Genomic DNA, 24,417 nt, shown 5'->3' with positions numbered 1-24,417 from the left:
TTTCTACTGCAGAGTTAACACTACATTCGCTTTGTACGACATCAGTGTTCATTTGATCTGGCTGATGATTCAGAGGCAGGAGCTAAGCCTAGGTTCTGTTTATTATTCTCTGCAAATTTCATATTACTCTGTGATGTTCTAGAAACAAAACAATTATTATTCATCTCCCACAGGGAAAGCAAAGCTGTATATAAAGCTGTAGCCAGCCAGCTCCACTTCTACAACAGCATTTTATAAGGAAGAATTTCTTTGCAATTTTGTTAGGGAAAGAAAAATAATCAGAATGCATTCAAGTTCAAAATCCTTGAAATCTATCCCGCCTACAAATCTAGTAGATCTTGAAGTCACATTTTAAAGCAGTGGGAATTCAGAAGAATTTAGTCTGACGTGCTAAAAACAAAACAAAATAAAAAAAAAAACTCAGAAAGATTCTTTGTTTTGGCTTTGCCTTTTCAGAGATAGATAAGGCATACTAAAATATTTACAAAGAGCTACATCACAGACTGAGAAATTAAATCAAATTTAAGGTTAGGAAAAAAAAATAGATTTTTCTAGTTCTCCATTCCTTTCCTTGAGGAAGCTTTTACATAGAAATACAACAGGACACTGCCTTGATTTTTTTTTCCAAGTTTTTAATTTAATTCCAGTGTTAACATACAATGTAATACTAGTTTCAGGAGTAGAATTTAGTGATCCATTACTTAGCTACCTCACCACATGCTTATCACCCATTTAACCCATCCACCACCCACCTCCCCTCCAGCTACCCTCAGTTTATTCTCTATAATTAAGAGTCTATTTCTTGATATTATCATAAACTCTTAAATATACGTGTGGTAAGCTCAGACATTTTCATGATAAATAATTGCATTATGTGGGAAAAGGAAAGAAACACTCTGATGGTCCCTTTTCCAGTTTATCTTTGGACCAAAGTTGCACTGATCCAGTTACACCACAGCCATTACACACTCTAACTTAATGTTTAAATCTGCATATTGAATGAGTTTAGTGACAATTTTCATCATATTCTTTAAAAAGTATGGTATAAGTTGAAAATGTCTTAGCATCTCTATGAATGAACGTAAAATGTCAAGTAAATAGATTTTACTTAATTTTTTCTTTCTTGTATTCCTAAGTAAGAATTCTCTTAATTTAGCACTTTTTAGTTATAAGAGGTGAAATGAATTATTCTACAGCACCTTTAGAAAATTTTAATTTTCCAGTGATGCCAATTTGAGCAATCTTAGCTGCTGTAGTGATACTTAGTTTCAGGTAGCATTGTTTGAATGTATAGCTTAATGGAACTAATAGGCCCAACTGGTATAAATTATGTGTTTTATTAAAAAATGCAGAAATATTTTTTAAAATATATTTATTCATAGAGACACAGAGAGACAGAGAGGCAGACACACAGGCAGAGGGAGAAGCAGGCCCCATGCAGAGAGCCTGACATGGGACTCCATCCTGGGTCTCCAGGATCATGCCCTGGGCTGCAGGTGGTGCTAAACCACTGTGCCACCGGGGCTACCCCTGCAGAAATATTTTTTAAAAAACGACTGTAGATGGAATATTCATGACAAAATCCCATTTTTCAGGTAACAAAAAATCTCCAGTATATTATAAAAATAAGAAGAGTTGATCACATTCTCTGATCACAGTGCAGTAAAACTATACATTAAAACAACAACAACAAGACATTCTCTTATTCATCTACAAATTATATCAAAACAAAATACAGAACTGTTACTTGAGCAACTCAGGAATTATAAAAGAAGTTTGATCACAAGTTGGAAAACCTTTAAAATTATGGCAAGTAAAGTCTAAGATATAAAAATGTATGGCACAAGCTAAATAAGACTCAGAGGAAAATTATAAATTTAGTAACAAAGGAAAAATAAAAATAGAAGAGGAAAAAATAATTCAGTCACTCAAGACACAATGATAGAAAGGAACAATAAACATGACAGAAAAAATAATGAAGAAAATGGCCAAAGTTAAAGCAAGATTTGAGTTAGTCAAATGCAAAGGAAAAAAAAGTCAAAACTTCCTTGTCCTTCTTCAGTATCTGGTTGTTTGAAGACATGATGTCTGCAGCATCATCTTGCAAACATGACAACAAGCTGAAGACCAGTGAGGCTGCCAGGACAGAAAGATAAAAAGCTCAGGATCCTTCATTCCTGGAATGCACATTTATTGAGTAGTTACTCTGCCCTAGGCCATTCAAAGCTTTGGGAATGAAATGGAAAAAAAAGCTATAAAAAATTCTTGTTCTTGTGCTGTTCCCATTCCAGTAATATTCAGGAAGAGCCACCAACCAAGGAAAAAATTGATTAAAAACGTTGAGCTGGGAATACATTAAATATGATTATATATGATATGAGTTCAATGAGATATATGTATATAATTCTCAGTAATTTCCATTTATGGTTATTATATGGCTAGTGATCCCAAAATAGGAATGACTTCTAGAAATAATTCTAGTCCTCATGGAACTGCTGTTTTGAGGGTTGGGACCTAAAGTTGAAGGGCCAGGGACCATATTATTTTATGAATCATGGCACCTGCAATATTACGTTATTGCTCTAAGGTCTAGAGTTTTTGATGTTTGTGGTATTTTTCAGCTTTTTGAGAATTAGCATCTGTTGTGATTTCTTTTCTTTTCTTTTTTTTAAGATTATTTATTTATTTATTTAGAGAGAGGATGCATGCAAGTGGGAAGAGGGGCAGAGGGAGAGGGAGAGAGAGTGTCTCAGAGTCCATTGTCCAGCATGGAGCCCCACAGGGACTCAATCTCACAACCTGAGATCGTGACCTGAGCCAAAATCAGGAGTTGGGCACTCAATAGACTGAGCCACACAGGCAGCCCTCTTTTTTATCCTAATAAAAATTCACTTTTTACCTTATTTTATAGTAACTATTTTATTTTGATTTTCTTAAGAAGAGTCCATATTTTATTTACTTACATAAAACTTATAATTGCCCTTAAAAGTTACCAAGTATGTGCATGTCTGGCACTTCTGGAAAGTAGAAAGATCACAAAAATGTATTACAAAAGGATGTTTGAAGGGCAATGAGCAACTAGGAAGAACATAATAAGAGATTAACTCAGAGTGGTAATAGGGGCCAAATCACATAGGCCAGCCCAATAAAGACACATATATAATTTTACAATATCCTGTAGCCGCATAAAAAAGGTAAATAAAAACCAAATTAATTAATTAATATATTTTAAGTCAATATATGCAAAACATTATCTTCTAAACATGTAATCAACATAAAACTATTAATGAGATAGTTTGATTTTTTTTTTTTTTTTGGTCATAAGAATGGTCAAATCCAGAATATAGTTTGTGCTTAAAGCATGGCATCATTTGGACCCTGCACATTCCAAGATCAATAGCTACATGTAGCTGTAGCTAAAGCCTTCAGAAATGGATAGCACAGCATTAGAACATGTAACTTAAAAATTTAAAAAAATTTTATGTATTTATTCATGAGAGACACACAGAGAGAGGCAGAGACATAGGCAGAGGGAGAAGCAGGCTCCCTGCAAGCAGCCGGATATGGAATTCGAGTCCAGGATCCGGGATCACGACCTGAGCCAAAGGCAGACACTCAACCACTGAGATACCCAGGTGCCCCTAAAACATGTAACTTTAATGAAATGGGAAGGGAGTGGAAGGCAGCCAGCAGAGAAGTGATAAGATCTGATTTATGGTATAAAAGGATCACTCTGCATTTAAGAATAGATTGTAGAGATACAGTGTTTGAAGTAGAGAGAGAGGTTAGAAGGCTATTGCAATAATTCAGCAAGAAAAGAAGGTGCCTTAAATGAAGATGGTAGTAATGGGTCTAATAAAATGTAGTCATATTATGTATATATTTTAAAAGTTAAGACATCAGATTTTGCTGAAGAGTAAAGTAAGAGAAAGAAGGTAAAAATTCATAAGACCCAGGCAAATATTAATGCCACATATTGAATAGGGAAGATTATAACACAAATTGGCTTGAGAGTTTTTTGATCTTGGGCTTGTTATTTTGGTGATACTTTTAAGCCAGTAAACCAAACAATCTTAACTATTTATGTGATATTATCAATGTATGTATTTTAGAAGTCATTTTGAGTTGTGTTGCTACTTAGAGCTGAAAGTTGAATGCATATATTATGAAAGGTGGTGGTACTTTTTTCATTTTATTTTTCTAGATTTTTCATTTCCCTTACCCCAGTAGACAAAAAATTAACATCATAAGTTTTTTTTTAAACATACTTTGGATAATGACTGATATTGAAGTTATATAAATACGATGTCTATATGCTAGGTTTTACTTGAGCAGTGTCAATTAATGCCTCTTTTCCCATTATAGTCATTGATAGTGGCCCCTGTGATTCTCAGAACCTTTGGTTTGGATAGTAAATAACAGTATGTTATCTGTTACCACAATATTGTCCTGTTACAAACCACCCACAAACTTAGTGGCTTAAAGCAACTATTACTTTTTAGGAATCCGAGCTAGTTGAGTGGATCTGCTGATTGAGCCAGCTTGGATGCTCTTGGCTGGGCTTGTTTATACTTTTGTGGTTAACTAGCAAGTTGGCAGGCACCTGTTGGTCTAGAATAACCTCAACTGACATGATGTGTATGTTTCACTTGGTCTTCCTCCAGCAGTTCATCCCTGGGCTTGTTCTCATGGTTGATTCAGAGTTTTGAGAGGGTAGATGGAAGCATGTAAGCTCAAAACTAGCAAATCATCTTCTTCACACTAGTACACTAGCATATTCTTTTGGTTAAACAAAACCACAAAGCTAGTCCAAAATCGAAGGGGTGAGGACTAAAAAGTAATAGAACAGAGGCTATAATAAAAAGTTATTAGACATGGTGAAGCCATTAATTTGATGTGTCAGTTTCATCAACAGTCACTTTGTCTTTCCCATAAGTCCCTTCATTTATCTCTAGTCAACTACATATGCCTTTTCAAAGACACAGTTTTGAAATGATCATCTTTTAAAAGAATATCTATATATTCTGTAATGCTTTATTTTTTTATTTTTTTTAAAGATTGTGTTTATTTATTTATTTGACAGAGAGAGAGAAAGTGAGAGAACACAAGCAAGAGGAGGAGCAGAGGGAGAGGGAGAAACAGATTCCCCACTGATGTGATGTGGGGGCGGATCCCAGGACCTCTGAGATCATGACCTGAGCTGAAGGTAGATGATTCACTGAATGAGTCACCAATCACTCCTTCTGTGTTTTATTTTTATATATTCTATAATGCCTTATATTATGGGATCTCTACAATGAACTTACGGTTACCACTTGACAAACTCACTTTATGAAATTTATTTCCTTTACATTTTTCTCAAAGATATATTTCCATGGAAACTTCCAAATTCTCCTAAAATGTTTTATGTTTGATATAGATAGGATTATAGTCATATTTTTGTCTGCATAATCTTGAAATGTGTTCTTCCTTCCTTTATAAATAAGCCTGCTGGGAAATAGCAGATACAACCATCTAACAAAACTTGCCAGGGAGATAGTTGGTATTTTATTTTATTTTTTTTTAAATTTGTATTTTAAATTAAAATGATTATTATAACCCAATAAGCATTTCTTTGAAAACTACCATATGCTCTTGATTGCAAATAACAGTTATGAGTATTCAGAAAGGCCACATATTGATTTGCATCTTTTCAATAACAGGTATGGTGTTTTTCTTTTATTATCTGTGTTCCTATCACTCTTCCTCAATATCATTCTTCTCCATTATTTTATATTGTATAATGTCTCCTGTTCAAAAATATAAGGTAGTATTTAAGGATCTTGAAATATATTCAGTATTAAAACTGTCTATTAAATAAAGTGGCCCAGTATAATACATATATATAATATAATCTTCTAGAGCTGTAATATCAATTTGTTGGAAAACTTGTCTACTAGGACAAACTTCTTTCCAAATTACCTTATTACTTTAAAAATAAATTTCTAATTTGTTGTTTATTATACAGATGCCACTGGGGCCTGTGAAACACTGTCTTTTATGTATATGGACAGATTATTCCAAAATAAAGACTTTTTATTATTATTAAGAAAATTGGATAATTTTCACATACTCACATAAATTATTGGCTGAAGCTCAATGGAAAAATTGTTGTTAGTATTTCTACAGTTTATTTTGGGATTAAGGAAACTTCATGAACCCAAACTTTCCACTTTGAAAAGTACCTTGAATAAAGAGATATACTAATTTTTTTAAATTGACTAATTTTTCTTCATGAAATACAATGTAAACTTCCCCAAAGTAAGTAGAAAGAACAAAATATGAGGCTTCCCTTTATTTCCTTTGAGCTTTGACATATACTATTACTCTAAAACAGTATAATTATTTTCCTTGATTTTAAATATTAATAATTCTTTCTAGATCTGTTGATTCTTTAATGTAAATGCTCCACTAAAGTATTATATAGTCATGAAAAACCCATAAAAAGCATTTATATAAATACACCTGAAAGTAAATATCCATTTTATATGTACCACTAATTCTTTAGTATAATAAATAGTGGAATGGAAAACATATTTTTTTTTCCTAATGTGTAAGCTATATACCAAAGAAAATGTCTATATTGTTCATGGATTCTTCTATAAAGAAATAATCTGTTACAAAACTGCACAATACTTTATTAATGTAATTGATTCCATAAACAAGATATTTGTTCTGATAGTCAAGTGAGAGAAAACAGATTTAAACAGGGAAATATTTAAAATCAAAATACACGCTTTACAAATATATGAGCTTTTCTATAAAGAGTGGCATGGCCCAACACTTTTGAATTAATAATTCTATAAAAATAATCATGATTGTTCTCCACAGTCTTAAAAAAAAAAAAACCTATCCATGATAATATTGAATCAGTTGTTTTCTATTCTATTCCAGATATTTTCTGGGAATGAACAACCTCTTAGATAATTTAAGATCATTAGAAATTCAAATTTCTGCATTGCTGTGTTATCCAATAATGAGTTTTAACTATTATACTCTAAATTTGAACTCTGGTGTGTTGGTTCTCTGTGTTTCAGCCTACAGTTTACATTTTCTCCCATGGTCTTGGATTCTCTATCTGTCTAGGCAGCCGTTGCAACAACATTTTTCTTGGCAACTTTTTGATTTCTTGATACTTAACTTTCCAGCAGAATAACCACCCTTGTAAGTCCAGCCCCAGTTGCAGAAAAATTAGCAAATAAATTCTTGTTACTGTAAGCCCCCACCTTTTAAGATGGTTTGTTCCACAAACTACATAACTGATGTATTCCATCCCAAATATTTGAATTCAGTGGGCACGGTCAGTTTTAAAGCTCTTCAGATGATTCTACTGTGGAGTTGGTGTTGAGATTAATAGCCTTAGAAAATTGAGATCACAGAATATTTATCCATAGAAATTCTTAGCAAAAACATTTGAACACATTAACTTTGTAATACTAGAAAGTGCAGAGCTTAATAAATAATAAATGGCTTTGGGACTGTTTCTGAACATAAAAAGGCTTGTATTAAAAAAAAAAGGCTTGTATTAAATATAGATTGTTGAATTTAAAAAAATAGAGTTGTCACTGGTGTGTGAACAATTTTAGAAAATGATTTAATGAGTTTAAAAACAAACTTGATCACACTAAGTTGCTTATTTGATGCTTTTAATTAAATTATTAGGTAATAATATTGTTAAAGTACTAGGTTTTGTTAAAGTATTAGGTATGAGAATCTTTTGTTAAATTTTTAGTGCATTTTGAAAAATAAGTTTGTCATTTCCTAATAAAACATTTTCCTAGAGTCTTAGTCTATCCCAGAGAGCAAGATATAAAGTTGCAGGAAAAAAAAAAAAAAAAAAGAATTGAAAGGGTTCATCATTATCTTGAGGTATTACTACCAATTGGTACATCTCACACGTTTATAGATGTATGTCACCTATATCCTACTGAATAAGTATGTGTGTTTGTATTTAAAGTATTTAAATCTATACCTCAGGTGAAACCTTAAGCAGTTGCCATAAATGCTGTCCCCTTTCTCTTAAGATTTATTTATTTTTGAGAGAGAAAGAGAAAGAGAGAGAGCGAGCACACTTGTGGTGGTGAGGAGGGGTAGAGGGAAAGGGAGAGAAATTTTTCAAGCCGACTGTGCCAAGTGAGGAGCCCACAGCAGGGAGGGGCTTGATGGTGGCTCAGCCTAGGATCCTGAGATCATGACCTGAGCTGAGACCAAGAGTCTGATACTTAGACTGCACTACCCAGGTGCCCCTGTCACCTCCCTTATAGAATAAGTCACAAAATTAGTCTCACTTTATTAACTGAAATGTGCAATCATCACATCATTTTGATCATAATCAAAATTCCAAATTTGACTAAAATTTGAGGCTTTTGCAGTTCCCTAGGAGTCTGACATTGATTCATTCTCCCATAAATATTTTGCTGTTGATTTTTCAGAAGGCTCCTGATCAAAGGGAATCTCTCATCTGTTATTCACTATACAAGAATCAAGAGTTTCTATTCTGTACACTTTCTATCCTAGTGACATTATTATTACGTCTATCTGTTATTCCTTCTATCCTAGTGACATTTTATTTTATTTTATTTTTTATATTAAGATTCAGTGCCTCACCATGAAGCCCCCTTTGACAGGACTTGAGAAACATAATCTTCCCCTCACATCAGTGACTCACATTGGATCCATGAAAAACATTCATAATATGTGTCAGGAAAATATTTCCAGGTTTGTGCTTGCCCGTCCCCCAAACAAATATACCACTGCTCTTTTGTTCTGTCATAAAAGCTGCTATTTTACACACTAGACCTCCCACATGGGAGGTATGTCAGTCTAGGGTACACATATATATTCTTCAAGAATCCTGTTAAACACTTTGTCCCTAGGATTGAGAGGATCTTCCCTCTCAGGATCAACTTAGTTCTTCAATAACCTTGATGTTGCTAAGTGGTTAAGTGTCATAGAACTGGTTTTCAGTAATCTATGTATATGACACATATGGTCTAACACCTACTTTTGAGTGTGGTATTGCTTAATTTTAAAATCCTATTCACAAGAGTGGAGTGGTCCCCAGAGATGCGTGACTGTTTGTTCTGGGGAGCAGCTAACAGCACGATGGAGTGGGCCAGGGACTGCTTACACCTGAGATGGACTATGGAATAGCACATCCCAGAGGTGGAAGTCCAAGTCAAACGTAGAAGGACAGCCTCACTGAGCAACCAAGAGCGTCAGCTATACCCAAGGCGATCTCAGCAGCAGCAAGTCCCTGTGGTGGACTTCCAGGTAGAACTGAGACAGGCATTCTTGGCTGAGACACCAAGAGGTGGTTAAAGCAGTATTGGAACATCCAGGCTCCATCTACTGTTTGAAGCTTCTGCCCCAAGCTTGCATTGTTTGTAGGAGAACCTGCATCATACCTTTATCTGTAGCCTTCCCTTAGATCTTAAGGATCCTTAAACCTAACTGTGGATATTGGATTTGGTGGAACAGCAACCATGACTGTGGGAAACAGCAGCCAGACGCTGCAGCACATTGACTATAGAATGAGATGTATCTTGCAAGATGGCCAAATCTTCATTGGCACCTTTAAGGCTTTTGACAAGCATATTAACTTGTTTCTCTGTGATTGTGATGAATTCAGGAAGATCAAGCCAAAGAATGCGAAGCAGCCAGAGCGTGAAGAAAAACGTGTTTTGGGTCTCGTGTTACTACGTGGAGAGAACTTGGCTTCCATGACTGTGGAAGGACCACCCCCCAAAGATACTGGCATTGCTTGAGTACCATTTGCTGGAGCTGCAGGACGTCCTGGGGTTGGCAGGGCAGCTGGCAGAGGAGTTCCAGCTGGTGTTCCAATTCCCCAGGCTCCTGTTGGATTAGCAGGTCCTGTCTGAGGGGTTGGGGGCCATCCCAACAGGTAATGACTCCACAGGGAAGAGGAACTGTAGCAGCTGCTGCAGTTGCTGCTACTGCCAGCATTCCTGGGGCCCCAACTCAATACTCACCAGGACAGGGGACCCCACCTGGGGCGAGCAACACCACTTCCAGGCATTATGGCTCCTCCACGTGGTATGAGACCACCTATGGGCCCACCAATTGGGCTTCCCCTGCTCGAGGGATGCCTAAAGGCATGCACCCTCCAGGAATGAGACCCCCTCCACCAGGAATTAGAGGCCCACCTCCCCCAGGAATGCATCTACCAAGACCCTAGGATATTGTTGGTCCTTCTTAATTTCCTGCTATGTGTCTTGTGAAACTGTGTGATTGTTTGTGAGCTTTTGTTCCCTCATTGCTGAATCAATATTAGCTAATAAATGCACAAAGCAATTAAACTGCAATAAAATAATAAAATAAAATAAAATAAAATAAAATAATAAAATAAAATCCTATTCACTAGTGACTTTTTAAACTTTTCCCACAGTGCCCAAGTCTCTTAGATCACTGTGGCTCAGTACTGAGTTCTGAGGGGTTTTTTTTCTTTGCTTTTAATCACTCCCTAGGTAATCTCATGCAGTCTCCCAGCTGCATGCTGAGAACTCTCAACATCTTATATCCAGTCTGAATAACCAGTCTGAATAGCCAGTCTGAATTCGACTCACATATCCAGATGTGTAGACATAATTTTTGCTTGGATGTCTAATAGACATCTCAAATATAAATAACCCCAAATGCCTGATTTTGCCCATTCTCTTATGCAACTCCTACAGTCTTTACTTTATTAATAAAGGGCAATTCAATTCTTCTGAATTCTTGGCCTAATATGTGGAAGTCATCCTTAACTTCTTTCTCAGGTTTCATTACCAACAGTTATAACATCCTATTAGGTCTTCCTTACATACTGTTCTGGATTTGGGCCACTTTTTCTTACCTCCGCTGCTCCCCAATTGTCCAAAGTACCACCATCTCCTAGCAAGTTCTCCTAATACCTTTCCCTGCCAGTTGTTGCCCATCCCCTTTTCCTCTTTTATTTTTCTCTGTAACATATTATCCATCTATTTGTCTCTTGCCACTAGGATGTAAGCCCCATGACAGCAGGGACTTTATTTTGTTCACATATTTCACCTAGCTAATGAGGTATGGCACATACTTGGTCCTCAGTAACTACTTGTTGAATGAATAATTGAATCAATCTTAATTATCAATAAATAGTTATTACTTTCTTGGTCATTTTGATTAGCCTTTATATGGAATAGTCTTATTCTTGTAAGACTCTAATAAGCCAGTTCAACTCTGAATAAAACAAATGTATCCGTTATCTTGCATCTATTCAAAGCAAGACTAACCCTAGAATATTCTATTATTTAAATGTCAACCTTACTCAAGAGTATTTCATAATTAGTTTATACTACATAGCATCTAGTAAATGGAATGCTTGAGGATGCTAAAGTGAGGCATGTTCCTTTGCATTTATAATTGGTTTTAATCTGTAGTATTTTCCATAAGCATTAATTTTTTTTGTTTTATTTTTTGTTCTGAGTCTTTTGTGGGGGGTTTTTTGGTGTATTTTTTTACTTTTTTTTTTTTAAGTTATGTCACTAAGGTATGTAGTATTACCATTATAAGATGTCCTCCTGTCTGTTAAATCTTACTGATCAGTCAGTTACCATGTTTTTCTTATAGAGTTAATAAAGGTCTTAGAAAAACCTTGTGTTTCATGTTTGAGTAGTTCTTTCCTCACAAGCTGGTGGAGGGCGGGGGTCAGAGGATGAAGCAACGAGACTAGGAGAATGATATGATCCCTTGGGTGGTAGTTCCAATTTCAGATAAATATTTAGAGAAATTCAGAGTAGATTGTGGGTTTATTTCTGAAAATGAGGGACTAAAAATACAAATGCTTACACTAAACAAAGCAGTGAAACAGCTGTGTATACTGGCTTATTTAGCTGTGCTTACCATAGCACTGGGTGTATCTGTCTACAACACCATTTATCACCGAGTCTGACCCAGCTGCCATGTTTGTGAGGCTCTCCATTATAGACAGGCTCTCATTCCTTTTTTTTTCTGCTCATTCCTTTTTGTATCAGCATTGAAAAGAAGGATTCCTGATCCACAGTCACCACTACATTAAACTTTTCTGACATCAATTAAATTTACTGACACATTCTTATAATGATTTATACTTTTTAAAATTTGCCATGATCTGAAAAATTATCTGAGGATTTTCTTTTGGAATTAGCTTGTAAAATATTTTGCTGTTGTAAGAATGAATTATTTTACTTTTTGATTTTTTTTACGTTTACTTTTTTTTAATAATAGGCATGGGTTACTTTTGTAATTCAAATGTGGGATTAGAATCTAAAAATCATTCTTATTACTTCATTGTCTTAATATTTGTCTTTAAAAGGCATTTCAAAGAAAATATTTACTGAGTACCTAGTGTGTGAAGGGTCCTAAGTTAGGTGCTTTAAGAAATATGAGAAAAAAAACAGAACATGTATGTTATCCCTAGGAAACATGGTCTGAAAGATGTTTGTGTGATTGCGTGTGGAGGATGGTGACTGGGAGATGCAGTGAGTGAGAAAAAAGAAACGCTGTTTTCAATGACTTTTTTCATGGTAGAAATAGTGACCCTGTAGTAAGCTTCCATTACACTTCTTATATTATTTGATGCGTTGATAAATCCTTTGCTATTTATGAAAATAAAATAGAAAAAAAAAAACATATGGCTTCTAAGCAGAAGTATTTAAGCGTTGGATTTGTAGATACCGCTTGTAGGTGTATACCGATCTCTAGAACTGGAAACTTTGCTTAAGTACAATACTTAATAGGCACAATCTGCTTATCCCATCTGTTGTCCATGAGAGGGAAATCCATTACATATAGTAATCAGGATTATCAGGTTAGATGTTGAGAATTTCCAAATGGCTTCCCATAATATCAAAGAATATAAAACAAATCAGGCTGAAAGACAATGTGCTTAATTAGAATTAATGTAGTGGGCAGTCAAGTCTGGGATGTTTTTAAAATGCTATTCTTAATGGGCTATCAAGAATAGTTTGAAATGCATGATAAAAATGGGAAAGAAGCCTATGACCCACTGAGTATTGTAAGCAAGGTTGGAATTGAGTAAACAACGTAAATAATTGAAACATTGAACAAAGTCGATGATGTGGAGCCCAGTAATTTGAATTAATAGCAGAAGAAAATAATTTTGGAGGGTGTTGGCATAATTAAAAGATGCCACATAGTTGGATTAGCTAAATTTAGTCTTGATATTTGACTCTGAGGATTTAGAAAAGATGGCAAATCTTACAGATTCAATAAAGAAGAGGCCAATTAAGCTGATGTTATGGACTGATTAAAAATCATTTAAGAATAAAAGAATTAATTCTTACATCATGCCTGACTTTAAGCTGTCTGCTTATAAAAATGTGCATCATTTTAAACAGCACATCTGCGAAGGTTTTTTGATAGAGAATTTCTGAATCTGTTCAGGAAGTTTATTTACTATGCTCGCTGATATTTCTACTTCTTCAGAAAAGTATCATATCATTGTACCAATACTAGATCAACGTGAATTATTTCATCGCATTTTTTAATCTGAAGGTTAAATGTAATTTTTCCTGACCTTTTCAAATATATTTTTCTTCCTTGTCAAATGTCTTAAGGCAACAGGAATCAAAGCTCAACAAATAGAACTTTGCTCAAAATTCCACTGAAATACATTGTTGTGTTAATAGAAATTGGGATTTCCATCAATGTGGAAGCTTCTATAGTTTTGTTTTTGCTTTTCCCCCCTTTTGGTTTTTGTACTAGTTCTAAAGTTACGTGTGTGTGTGTGTGTGTGTGTGTGATATTTACATGTATGTATATGTATGTGTATATATGTGTGTAAAAATAATTTTGATATTTAAAAACATTTCTATTGATGAGTTTTTACTTCACTCGTTTTCTTTCAACCATTTAACTTTTAGAATGAATTTTTTGTTTACATTTTTATTAAGCATAAAAATGGGTCAATGACATAATAATATATTATTTTCTATTTTAGTATAAAAGTTAATATATTGTGGGATCACATTTGTCTTTTTGTTTAATATTAAGTTCCATACAGTATGAATTATATACACATATATTGTTCAATTCTATTATTACTTTAAAAATTAACAAAATGCCTTTCAATGTTTCTAAGCATGTCATATTATTATCACTTAATTTTGTTTCTCATTAGTTATATTCAATAACATTCAATTATTAGCTATAATTCTTTAAAAAATAAAAGAAAAATATGTAAATGAATGGGATATAACACCTATAAAGTGTGAGTTTGAACACCTACTGCTTATGCCAATGGTAATTGCAGGTTGTACAACCACTATATTATTGTCTGATTACAGCTGTAACAGACAACCATAAACTTATGTCTTAAAACAACACAAATTTGGCCTATAGCTCTGGGGGTCAGGAGTCCTAAATGAATGAAATGGTGCTAATATCAAAGTGTTATCAGAGCACATTCTTTCTGGAGGCTCTAGAGAGAAATGAATTTTGTCTCCTTTACCAGTTTTTAGAGATTGCCAGCTCCTTGGCTCTTGGAACTCTTTCAGCAGTTGTATCATCCCAGCCTCTGCTTCTGTTGTCACATCTCCTTCTCTGACTTTGAACCTCCTGCCCTCCTCTTCTAAGATCTCTGTGATTACATTGGGCCTACCTGGATATGATATAATATAGCTTCTTCCACTATATCTTTCCATCTCAAGATACCTTAATTTAATCACATTTATAAAGCCCCTTTAATCGTGTGAAGTAATATATTCACAGGTTCTGGATATTAGGACATGGATATCCTTGGGGACTTAATCTGTTTAACACAGCTGCTTAAAGCCTTAGTGATAGTGACCAATCAGTTTCAAGGCTCCAGTCTTGCAAAGCTATTTTCAGAGTCTGATTTATTGTATTAACTATATTTTGGATCCTAACCTCTGATGAATGGCTGATAACCTAGAGAGCCTTGTGATATCAATTCTGTTTGTTCATGGCTTCTTACATTTTGGGGATTATTATGACTGAGGTGGCAGGAAAAGACAGATACTGTCACAAAGCTGGGAATCTGTACATAAATGTCACAATATAAATATGAAGGCATAGTTATGACTCTATTCAATGCCATAGCCCAAAGAGACTCCAGGGGAGACAAGAGAATCCTCAGTGTCCATGTGGTATTGACTTATTCAGCTTACCATTGATTCAGTATCTTTTTCTGCCTAATCTCTCTTAACATGAGTTTGGCTGTATATGTCCCCCTTTATTACTATTCTCATACAGAAATCCAAACATTTCTAGCAAATTTCCATAAGTAAACTACCTTTACTGGCAAAACTAGAAGAGACAGTTATGACTCCTTGCTGGCCCTGAGAATTATGTTTACCCACCATTAGTTTACGTACAAAATATGTCCAGGCTGCCTTACAGCTGCTGCTACACAAGACTCCTCCATAGAAAGAGAAGCCCACCATTGGAAGTGAAGATAAATGGCAAAAGTTTTTGACGGTTGATATCCAAAGTATATTCTGAATGACAAGTACAAAACCCACTTTTTTCCATTATTTTTGCTTTTTCAAAAAGTCTATGATTGCAGAGGAAGCCCTGCAAAGCTGCAAAAAGATAGGAATTCAAATCTGATAAGGATATAAAGCTCATATGCCTTCTTCTAGAATAATTGAAAGTGATTATGTTAATTAACAATTTCATCGAGTGTGTCCACAGGAATATACAAGCTGAGGATAGCTAAAGTCTCTGTAACATTGGGAAGAAGAGTTGTCATTAAAAAGTAGACTACAAAATACTTTTGAAAATTTTACAAAAATGTATGATTACATCAGATATTGATGGAGCCTCTCTTGGAGGGAGTCTACAGAAAGTGAGGGGCTCTGAAGCCTAAACATCGAAAGTTTGGCCATCAGTTTATCCCTGGATGTCCATCTCCGATTTACATGGAGTTACCCCTTGCTTGCTCAGTATATAGTGGAAATTAATAAATCTTTATTCTATAGGACACACTTGTTTGGACACACTTATATCCAATGCAAGGCAACCAGAAAGAAAAGTAATGTTTCTGAACAATAAGCCATATATGCCACATGTGTCTTTCCTGGAAGAAATGTTAGAATTTATGAGTCCTCTAATTTTTAGCAATGTTACTTGTATCTTAGCCCAGAAAGCAGAATCTTCCCTCTATGAAATTGGAAATAATCAGGGGCAGCCCGGGTGGCTCAGCAGTTTAGCGCCGCCTTCAGCCCAGGGCCTGATCCTGGAGACCTGGGATAGAGTCCAATGTTGGGCTCCCTGCGTGGAGCTTGCTTCTCCCTCTGCCTGTGTCTCTCCCTTTCTCTCTTTCCCTATGACTCTCATGAATAAATAAATAAAATATTTTAAAAAGAAAAAAGAAATTGGAAATAATCTGGAATAAGGGATAGTAGCAGAATACTTCGATGCTTGAAAGAGAATATTAAAGTTACTATAAAAATTAGACTATTCCAGGTATACAAATAAAGTAAGTTGTCTTGCTAAGATGAGAGAGAGGGGAGAGATAGAAATCTTTTGGACATTTGAGTATGGAAAGTTCAATAATCATCAATGTAGTCAGATCTTTTTTTTCTTCAAGAAATTTATCCATGTCATTTAAATGTCAAAATTAATTGATGTAAAATTATAGAGAAGACAACAGAAACAGAGGTAACTAGAATTTATGTCCAGAAGTGGGTGCGCCTCTCCTGCCAGGTGAGTAATATGGGAAGCTGAAACCCTCTAGTCAGTTGCGCTGATTTCAGATTACTTCAGAGTGGGCTGGCTGCTGTTACTTACCTCAGGCTTAGTGTGGGGCCTTGGGGTGCTGGTGGATTTTCTAAAATCATCTCTTCACTCTCAGACATAAGGCGTTGGTTGTACCCCATTTTCATGCTCCTTCCCAGTGGGTGAAATGACTAGATTTGATTCTCTGGGGGATCAGGTAACTGATGGGTTTGTCTAGTAGAAAAACCATATACAGAATCAAATCTGCAGTTGCCATCTTTATCTGATGAAGTTTGTGAAAATCTCGTTCTCCATGATCCATCTGGCTTTCACAGAAGCCAACGAGGCTAGTAAAATGAGCAGTGACTGGAATTGTAGCCCTGCCACCATCCAGGACTTCATGAAATTACTTGCCTCTCCAATCTTCTCCATGAGTGTGGTATATCCTAGTTCCATAGATAGCTAGTTGATCCTACCTTCCCCAATCTTCACTCCTACATTCACAAAATCAAAGTGGGAATTCCACCAGGTACTAATAAATATATATATTTATCTACATTCTATATTCTGGAATTGGAATCAGGGATATAAGTACAGGATGAATCTGTGGTCCCAGTGAGCAAACTGTTAAATGTGTACCAAAGCATTTTCTATCCCCAGATCTCTAAAGCTCCTACACACTAACTAATGGGTGGGCCACAGGTATTTCTGGTCCTTGGGAAGTAGCACATCTTCAGAGGCCTTATATTAAAGTCCTTAGAAATCATAGTATTTTCCTTTTTCTAGAGTATGGTCACACTGATAAATGTCTGCAGCCTTGGAGACCTTAGGGGAAAGTTGAGACTGAGGGGAGAAGATGCAGGGCACACATCTGAGACTCTTGCAGGGTTGTTCTCCAGTGGGCTCTAGGGCTTGCAATCTCTCCCTCAGCCTAGGGACTTAGAGTCCGACATTTAAGCCTAAGTCTTGTAGCTAGAGAGAGAAGACCATGACTCTTTATTGCAGCAACTACTAAATACAGATTTTATTTTCCCTCAGTAGACTGCCTAACAATTTAATTTCTAGGCACACCTGATCAACTATCCATTACCGCATATTCCTGAGAGCCACATTCTCTAATTACCATCTTGTCTCTGTGGATTACTGTGTGAATTACATGTACTCTGTCTCTGCTGGTTAAGGCATCTACTCACTTTTCACCATCTCCTCCCATCATCCCCTGCACTGAGAGGCAGACCATGTGGAGATCTTCAAGTTTTGCTGGTGTCTCCCAAGCCAATGTATTTTGAATGTTTTGATGAAGGGAGTGAACTCCTGTCTCTCCCAGCAAACATAGTTAAGGATGGCTGAGAAGATTGCGTACCACAGATCCATTTTAACCATTGCTGCTTCCTTATGCCTCCTGACTTCTCCCTGCTTTTCTCAACATCTACCAACAAAGTCCTAGCATTTGACTTCATTGATCTGATAGAGGATCCAGAATATCAACACCACTTGTAGGTGATCTAGATAATCCTTTAAATCTCAAATTCTTAGTAAGTGCATTCATGTCAGTGAATTCAGTCCAATTAAGACCTTCATGCTATCCCTTTGCTCTACCACTCTTACAGCTTAGCCCGCTCGTGCTGCTCAGGCTTTTGCCAACACAGATTGGCAAGGTCCTATAAACTTTCATTGTATAATCTCTCTCCTCCAAGAAATAGTAACTTTCTATTTTGGCTATTTTAAAATCTATATTAGATCTACCTCTAGTTTGATCTCCCACCAATACATATAAAACAAGTCAAGAAATTATTTTACTATATACATCACTTCTCCCTGAACAAAGGAAGAATGAATCTGTAGGGACAAACAACAAGCTAACAATGATAATGAGCTAACAAAACATGCAAGAAAAATCACTGGGGGTGATATGCATACATTATTCTAATTACAGTGATGGTTTTAGTGTATGTACATGTCAAGACTCATAAAATTACACATTTTAAATCTATGGAGTTTTGTTATATAATTATACTTCAAGAAGTTTAACACATTTAAGAATCTGAGCACTCTGTACCTATCAATATGAAATACTAAGTAAATCATTTAAACATAAAAATAAATGAACAAATCTTCACCAACACCTACTATTTTCCTTGCATTCCCCTTTTCTAGAGAATTTCTAGAGAAATTTCCCCTTGTCCAGAGCATATTTTAGAGAATCCATCATTATGCTTTATTGCTCTGTGGGCTGAAGGTGGTATTTTTTTTTATATTGTACCAGCAGCAAAAGCAGAATTTTTCCTACTCTCATTCTCCAAAATGTATATCCCAAGATAATTGCTCCTCATCCAGAGAAATAAACAAATGTGTGATTTCCTTAGGCACTAAGATAGCCAGTGTTCACTGGCAACTGAAGCTAAATATTAGCCTTCCTGCCCTAGTAAATGCCTACACTGTACAGTTTCATGCAGATCTCAGAGGCACAGTTACTGACTGGGAGACCTTTTAATTTCTGGATTTCTGAGATAATTAATGACTCTGCCTCTTTACTATCCTACTCAAGAATTGGTTGTAAATGAAGATCAAACAGGGATTAAGGCCAAATTAACACCTTAATGTAAAATGTTTTGAAACAACCAATTTAATATATATATTTTTAATTATAAGGTGAAGAAACTCTTCTATCACCTACTTTTTTTTTCCAAACTGGTACCCTGTATATTTTCATAAGTGCTCCTATGATAATACACCTAGAAATTTTGTATAAAATAAAACAAGCATAATTTTGAATGTATAGTTGTGCTTGTGAGATCAATTATTAAAGGCAAAAGAAAAATAAAGAAACAATAAAACGAGGTTCCTTTTTAATTGGATGGATTTATATGTTTAAAAGGCTCAGATAAGTTTAAAATTAATAGCACCTTGGAACAAAGTTTTAGTTTTAGGAACAGAAAAACTTTTTTACTAAGCCTATAATTTAAGAAAAATATTTCTGGCTTCCTTCAGGCGTTAATATATTCTCTTTTGTCTTCCTATCTTATAATCCTGAAGGTTTTTTTTTTAAATGTAGTAGTGTTTATAAGTACTGCGATTATTTTGTGGAAGTAGAAACCTTATTCTTTTTACAAGGCAATGAGGGGTAGAGGGAAGTATTTATATAGAAAGAAAGAAGAAAGAAGAAAAAGAAAGAAAGAAAAAAAGAAAGGAAGAAAGAAAGAAAGAAAGAAAGAAAGAAAGAAAGAAAGAAAGAAAGAGAAAGAAAGAAAGAAGAAAGAAAGAAAGAAAGAAAGAAAGAAAGAAAGAAAGAAAAGGAAAGAGAGAAAGATAAGAAGGAAGAGAAGAGAAGCATGCTTCCTACTCAGCTTTCCATTTAAATGGCACAGAAGCAAACAGTAGAGATAAAAATATCCAGTGTGTATTAGGTGTGGACATTAAGTTGGGAAATGGGTATATAATTAACTAACTCTTAGTACCAGTGTTGCCTTACCTGAAAAAAAGGGAATAAAAATATTTGCATCGCCTAGCTCATGAAATTGTTTTTGATTTTTTTGAATCAAGACAGAAGATGTCTGTACTGTGACAACGCTGACAGTCTATGCACTGTCATGATTGTAACTCTGCCAGCTTTTTCCTAATTCTGACATACTATCCTGAAAGTTTTGTGGGCTTTTTTGCCCATGATTCACAGGGCTACAATGTGCAAGTCAAAAAAATACACTATTTTAGAAGAATATACATGTATTTTTAAATACGATGTTAGGCTCATATTTCCCATCTCAAAAACACATTTTCATTTCGAAATGCTTTTTATCCAACAGAATGTTGTAGCTTTTCTTAGTGATCTTCCAAATTTGGTGCGCAAAGAATTCATCTGAGAAACCAATTTTAAATGTCTATCCTTCAAGTGATTCTGATTCTTGATGAGATTTAAAAACATACCAATTGTGATGATTACACCATGTGATTCTGATAAATGTGGTCTGGTGGGCCATGCTTTGAGTAATACTCTGAGTTCTCCAACTCTGAGTTGGAGAAAAAGTCTTATTAATATTTTCTCTTCCGATAAAAATATTTAGGTATATCTTAGAGCTGGGTGTTTCACCTCCTTCCAGTGAATAGTCTATATTCTTATGTGTCTCCAAAAAGTGTATGTAGAAGAGAGTAAAGTTTTGTCCGTTTGATGAACTTGATACAGAAATAATAATCAAGAGAGGGAGAGAAAAAAGAAAAAGAAAAAAAGAAAAATGTCATTAATTACATAATGACCTTTGGCATACAGGGGCTATGCAGGCTATTACCATCAAAAGATAACTTTCTGAATATTTAGTTCTATATTGACTCATTTTACAATATATTTCTAAAAGACGTTATGCCTTAGTAATAAGATGTTCACATTGATTAAAAAGACACAAAACTCTAATTATGTGAGTCTATTTTATAAAACTTAGCTCCTAGGATCCGGCATATCTGGATTATAACCCTGTCTTGCAAATAAGTGAGGGTGAAATATAAAATTGTGTAAAGGATAAATAGAACTATCCCAAAGGTCATTAGTGGCAGCTCTCGAATCTATTAGAAAAATCAATGTGTCACCAGTAAAATAAGTAATGAAGGTCTTTGTTATTTTGTTGGCTATAATTTGTACAATCTTTTAGTTAGCAACAATTGAAAATTTTTTACTTGGAAAATATCATACTAATTCTCATTTTCAGAAGTTGTGTAGGAGTGGTTTGCAATCAAATAAAAATATATAAACCATCTAATATGGTTAGACACTGTACACCTTGTAAAGGCTGTTACATGAGTAAAAGGCTGTTGAAGATAGGATAAGGTCTTCCAAGCTGAAAGATGGGTAAGTGAGGAAGAAACCAGAATGGGATCAAATCAGACTGGTTTAGTGACTGGGACAAAGAATGTATGAGTAGTGGGGAGACAGAGGCTAGTGGTCACAAGAGAAATTTAAATACATGTGAGCTCACTTAGCCTTCTCTTCCAAATTAATGTTGTTTATTATTACATTTTATTGGGATTAAGGCATTAGCCTTAAAACAGCTAGTCAACTCAGCTAGATTATCAAATAAATGATTAGATATGTTTATGATATGATCAACTACTTATCCCATTACCTTTCACAGTGAAATCAAGCTTACAACTGAACAACTAATTAAATAAGATTAGTCTTTTCAGGGGAGACATACCACATTTTTCTTTTTCCTTGGAATTAATGAAACTTCCTTTCAACAATGTGCATTTCATCACCAAAGTTTCAAATACCCACTGGGCAACAATATATTAGCATATGAGTATTTATGATGATGCTGAAGTATAGTCAGTGATTGTGTTTCCTGTGATAAAAGTAATCATAAGAACACCATTTTTAAAAATGTATTATAAGTTTTCTGCCTATTACTAGGATCCGTAGGGGAAAAATTCCATTAAAGCAAATCAAATTAATAAACGTGCATCTAGCCACACACATTTATCATTTCAAAATTATAATATCATTCACCTTCTATTGTAGAAAAGTAGTTATTGTTATAGATCATCATTATAAGATCAATGTCTCTAGCTTCAAAAATATATGTCTCTTTTGGCTTCAAATTAATCTGCTAGCAGGAGTCTGGTATTAATTCAGTATATTAGTATGAAAATATGTCTATGAATATTCATTAATGAGCATCGATTTCTCAATTTAGACAGTTAACTTTTTAGTATAGTTTCTTTTATTTTGCTTGGCCACTATCCGTTATTACTTTGCATTTACACAGCAGCTTTCCTCTCAGGAGCCTAAAAGTACTGTAGTTTAATTGTCCAAAAGAAATGGTGTCAGGGTAGAGGGAAGGGAGGTAGAAAAATGTGTTTCCTGATTGTCTTAGGGAATTGGGAGATACTTAATTTTAATTCTGGCTTTACGCCCAGACAGTGAGGCTGTGTCTACACAAGTGAGGTTGTGTTTGAGACTTCTAAATTTTACTTTCAGGAGTGCATGTACATGGAGTCCCATTTCAAGAATTCACAACATTATTGTCTAAGCCAGTAGATCTCAACCTGGGGCAACATTCGCCTCTCTCCATTCTCCCCCACCCTGGGGAAGTTTGGCAATTTCCAGAGTTGTTAAGGGGTTGAAAGGAGTGTGCTACTGGAATCTTGTGGGTAGAGACCAAGGATGCTCCTAAAAACCCTACAATGCATAGGAGAACCCTTACAAAAAAGAATTATCCAGCTCCAAATTACAATAGTGCCAGGATTAGAAACTCTGATAACACTTAATACTGCACATGGACTCAATTTCTCTGGAATTTATTCAAAAAGTGTAACACCAAATAATAGAAGTAGGTGCCAAGTATAATTCTGATTCTATTGAAATCTCATTTGTACTAAGGGGGATTTTCAGACATGGTGTAACTTGTATCTTTTATTCATCCCAGAAATAAAATAAAATTAGGCCCTAGATTCCTGCCATGTATCTTAAGTAATAAAGGAACTCTTTTCTAATTCCCATTCTGTCTGGAGTATCTGAAACCCTCCCTCCTTTTTCCTGGAGTCTGGTAAGTTTCTATATGATGTGCCCAAAATTAACCCATGCAAATGTAAGGAGGGTCTCTTCCTTCCAGTGAACAAAATTAATTGCAATTATTGTCACTTTTTTTCCCCCAGAGAAATCCAGCAGCTTCCTTAGTAGGTCCAAGAAGAGAAATGGACTTAGAACTGGTTTCTTAAGGAAAGAATATTGGCCCAGACACATACACAAAGTAATCATGCAACTATAGAACTTTCTGTTCCTGTTAGTAGAACTTACTAATTAGCCAGTTAACATGGCTGAGAGTACCTTAAATCTTTTAGTAGTATAAGTATAGTACTTAAATATAGTACTAAATATAGTGCAATACAATGCAATAATTTCAGAAATCACAGTTTACATTTTACTCTTGCCGTTATCTTGCTGAAGTATTTTACAATTTCCTCCAAATTTCCCTCACTCATAGGATTAATTATCACCAAAATGGGAAATTTTGGAGAGTGTAGAGGGGCACGTTAATAAGTACTGTGTCAGTCAGGTACTATTAAATCAGAACTGTCTCCAACAAACTGTGGCGTTTGGTTATACCAACTCTGAAGTCATTTAGCCACTGGCAACTGTGATTTTCTTCCTTTTTTCTCTGAGGTCACTCTTGCTGGTATCAGAATTTCCTAAATGATACTGTTCCCTGTACTGAGAACAATTTGTCTTTTGGGAATATACACTCACCTTTTCCAAATGCAGTCATGGTGTTCTCTACTTCCTCTAGGCAACTGCTGATTCCTACTGTCTATACTGGCACTGCCACTGCCATTATAGTACTCTGAAGTCCTCATGAAGCCAAGTCTTCAGTCAAGTGTCAAAAATGCCCTTTTTCCTATTATTTGTAACATAGAGTTTCTGAGTACAAAAGAGGTGCTGCTTTTGTCCTAGCACCTTCAGGTTTTTCATGCAATGTAACATATACATCAAACCTAAGTTGTGTATGGCTAGGCTGATAGATAATTCTGATTGAATTATCATATGCTTTCCCTTGCAAAAATAAGACCTTTTTAAACCTTTTAAACTGATTAAGCTTAATTAGCTCATGATTACTACTTCTCTTCGAATGTGTTCTCCAACCCCAAGAGACTCCTTGGTTCCTTATGTAAATA

The 24,417-nt window shown here is 35.2% G+C and overlaps 1 long non-coding RNA gene and 2 pseudogenes across 1 annotated transcript in view; 2 read left to right on the top strand and 1 right to left on the bottom strand.

Annotated features, from left to right (window-relative positions):
* Nucleotides 1-615: 615 nt before the first annotated feature.
* LOC140594221 (uncharacterized) overlaps nt 616-24,417 on the bottom strand; it is a 35,497-nt gene continuing 11,695 nt past the window's right edge. Inside the window, exons 2-3 of the long non-coding RNA XR_011994897.1 lie at nt 16,831-16,992; nt 616-2,136 (exon numbers count right to left, since the gene is read on the bottom strand). This is a non-coding gene — a long non-coding RNA (uncharacterized lncRNA). The remainder of the gene's footprint in view (nt 2,137-16,830; nt 16,993-24,417) is intronic.
* Nucleotides 9,145-9,556, top strand: LOC112915041 (SNRPN upstream reading frame protein-like; annotated as a pseudogene).
* Nucleotides 9,525-10,309, top strand: LOC112915040 (small nuclear ribonucleoprotein-associated protein N pseudogene; annotated as a pseudogene).

The sequence above is a fragment of the Vulpes vulpes genome, chromosome 10 (assembly GCF_048418805.1).
Source record: "Vulpes vulpes isolate BD-2025 chromosome 10, VulVul3, whole genome shotgun sequence".
NCBI classification, from domain to species: Eukaryota; Metazoa; Chordata; class Mammalia; order Carnivora; family Canidae; genus Vulpes; species Vulpes vulpes.
Note: the sequence above shows the minus strand (reverse complement) of the source record. Positions and strands in the feature narration are given on the sequence as shown.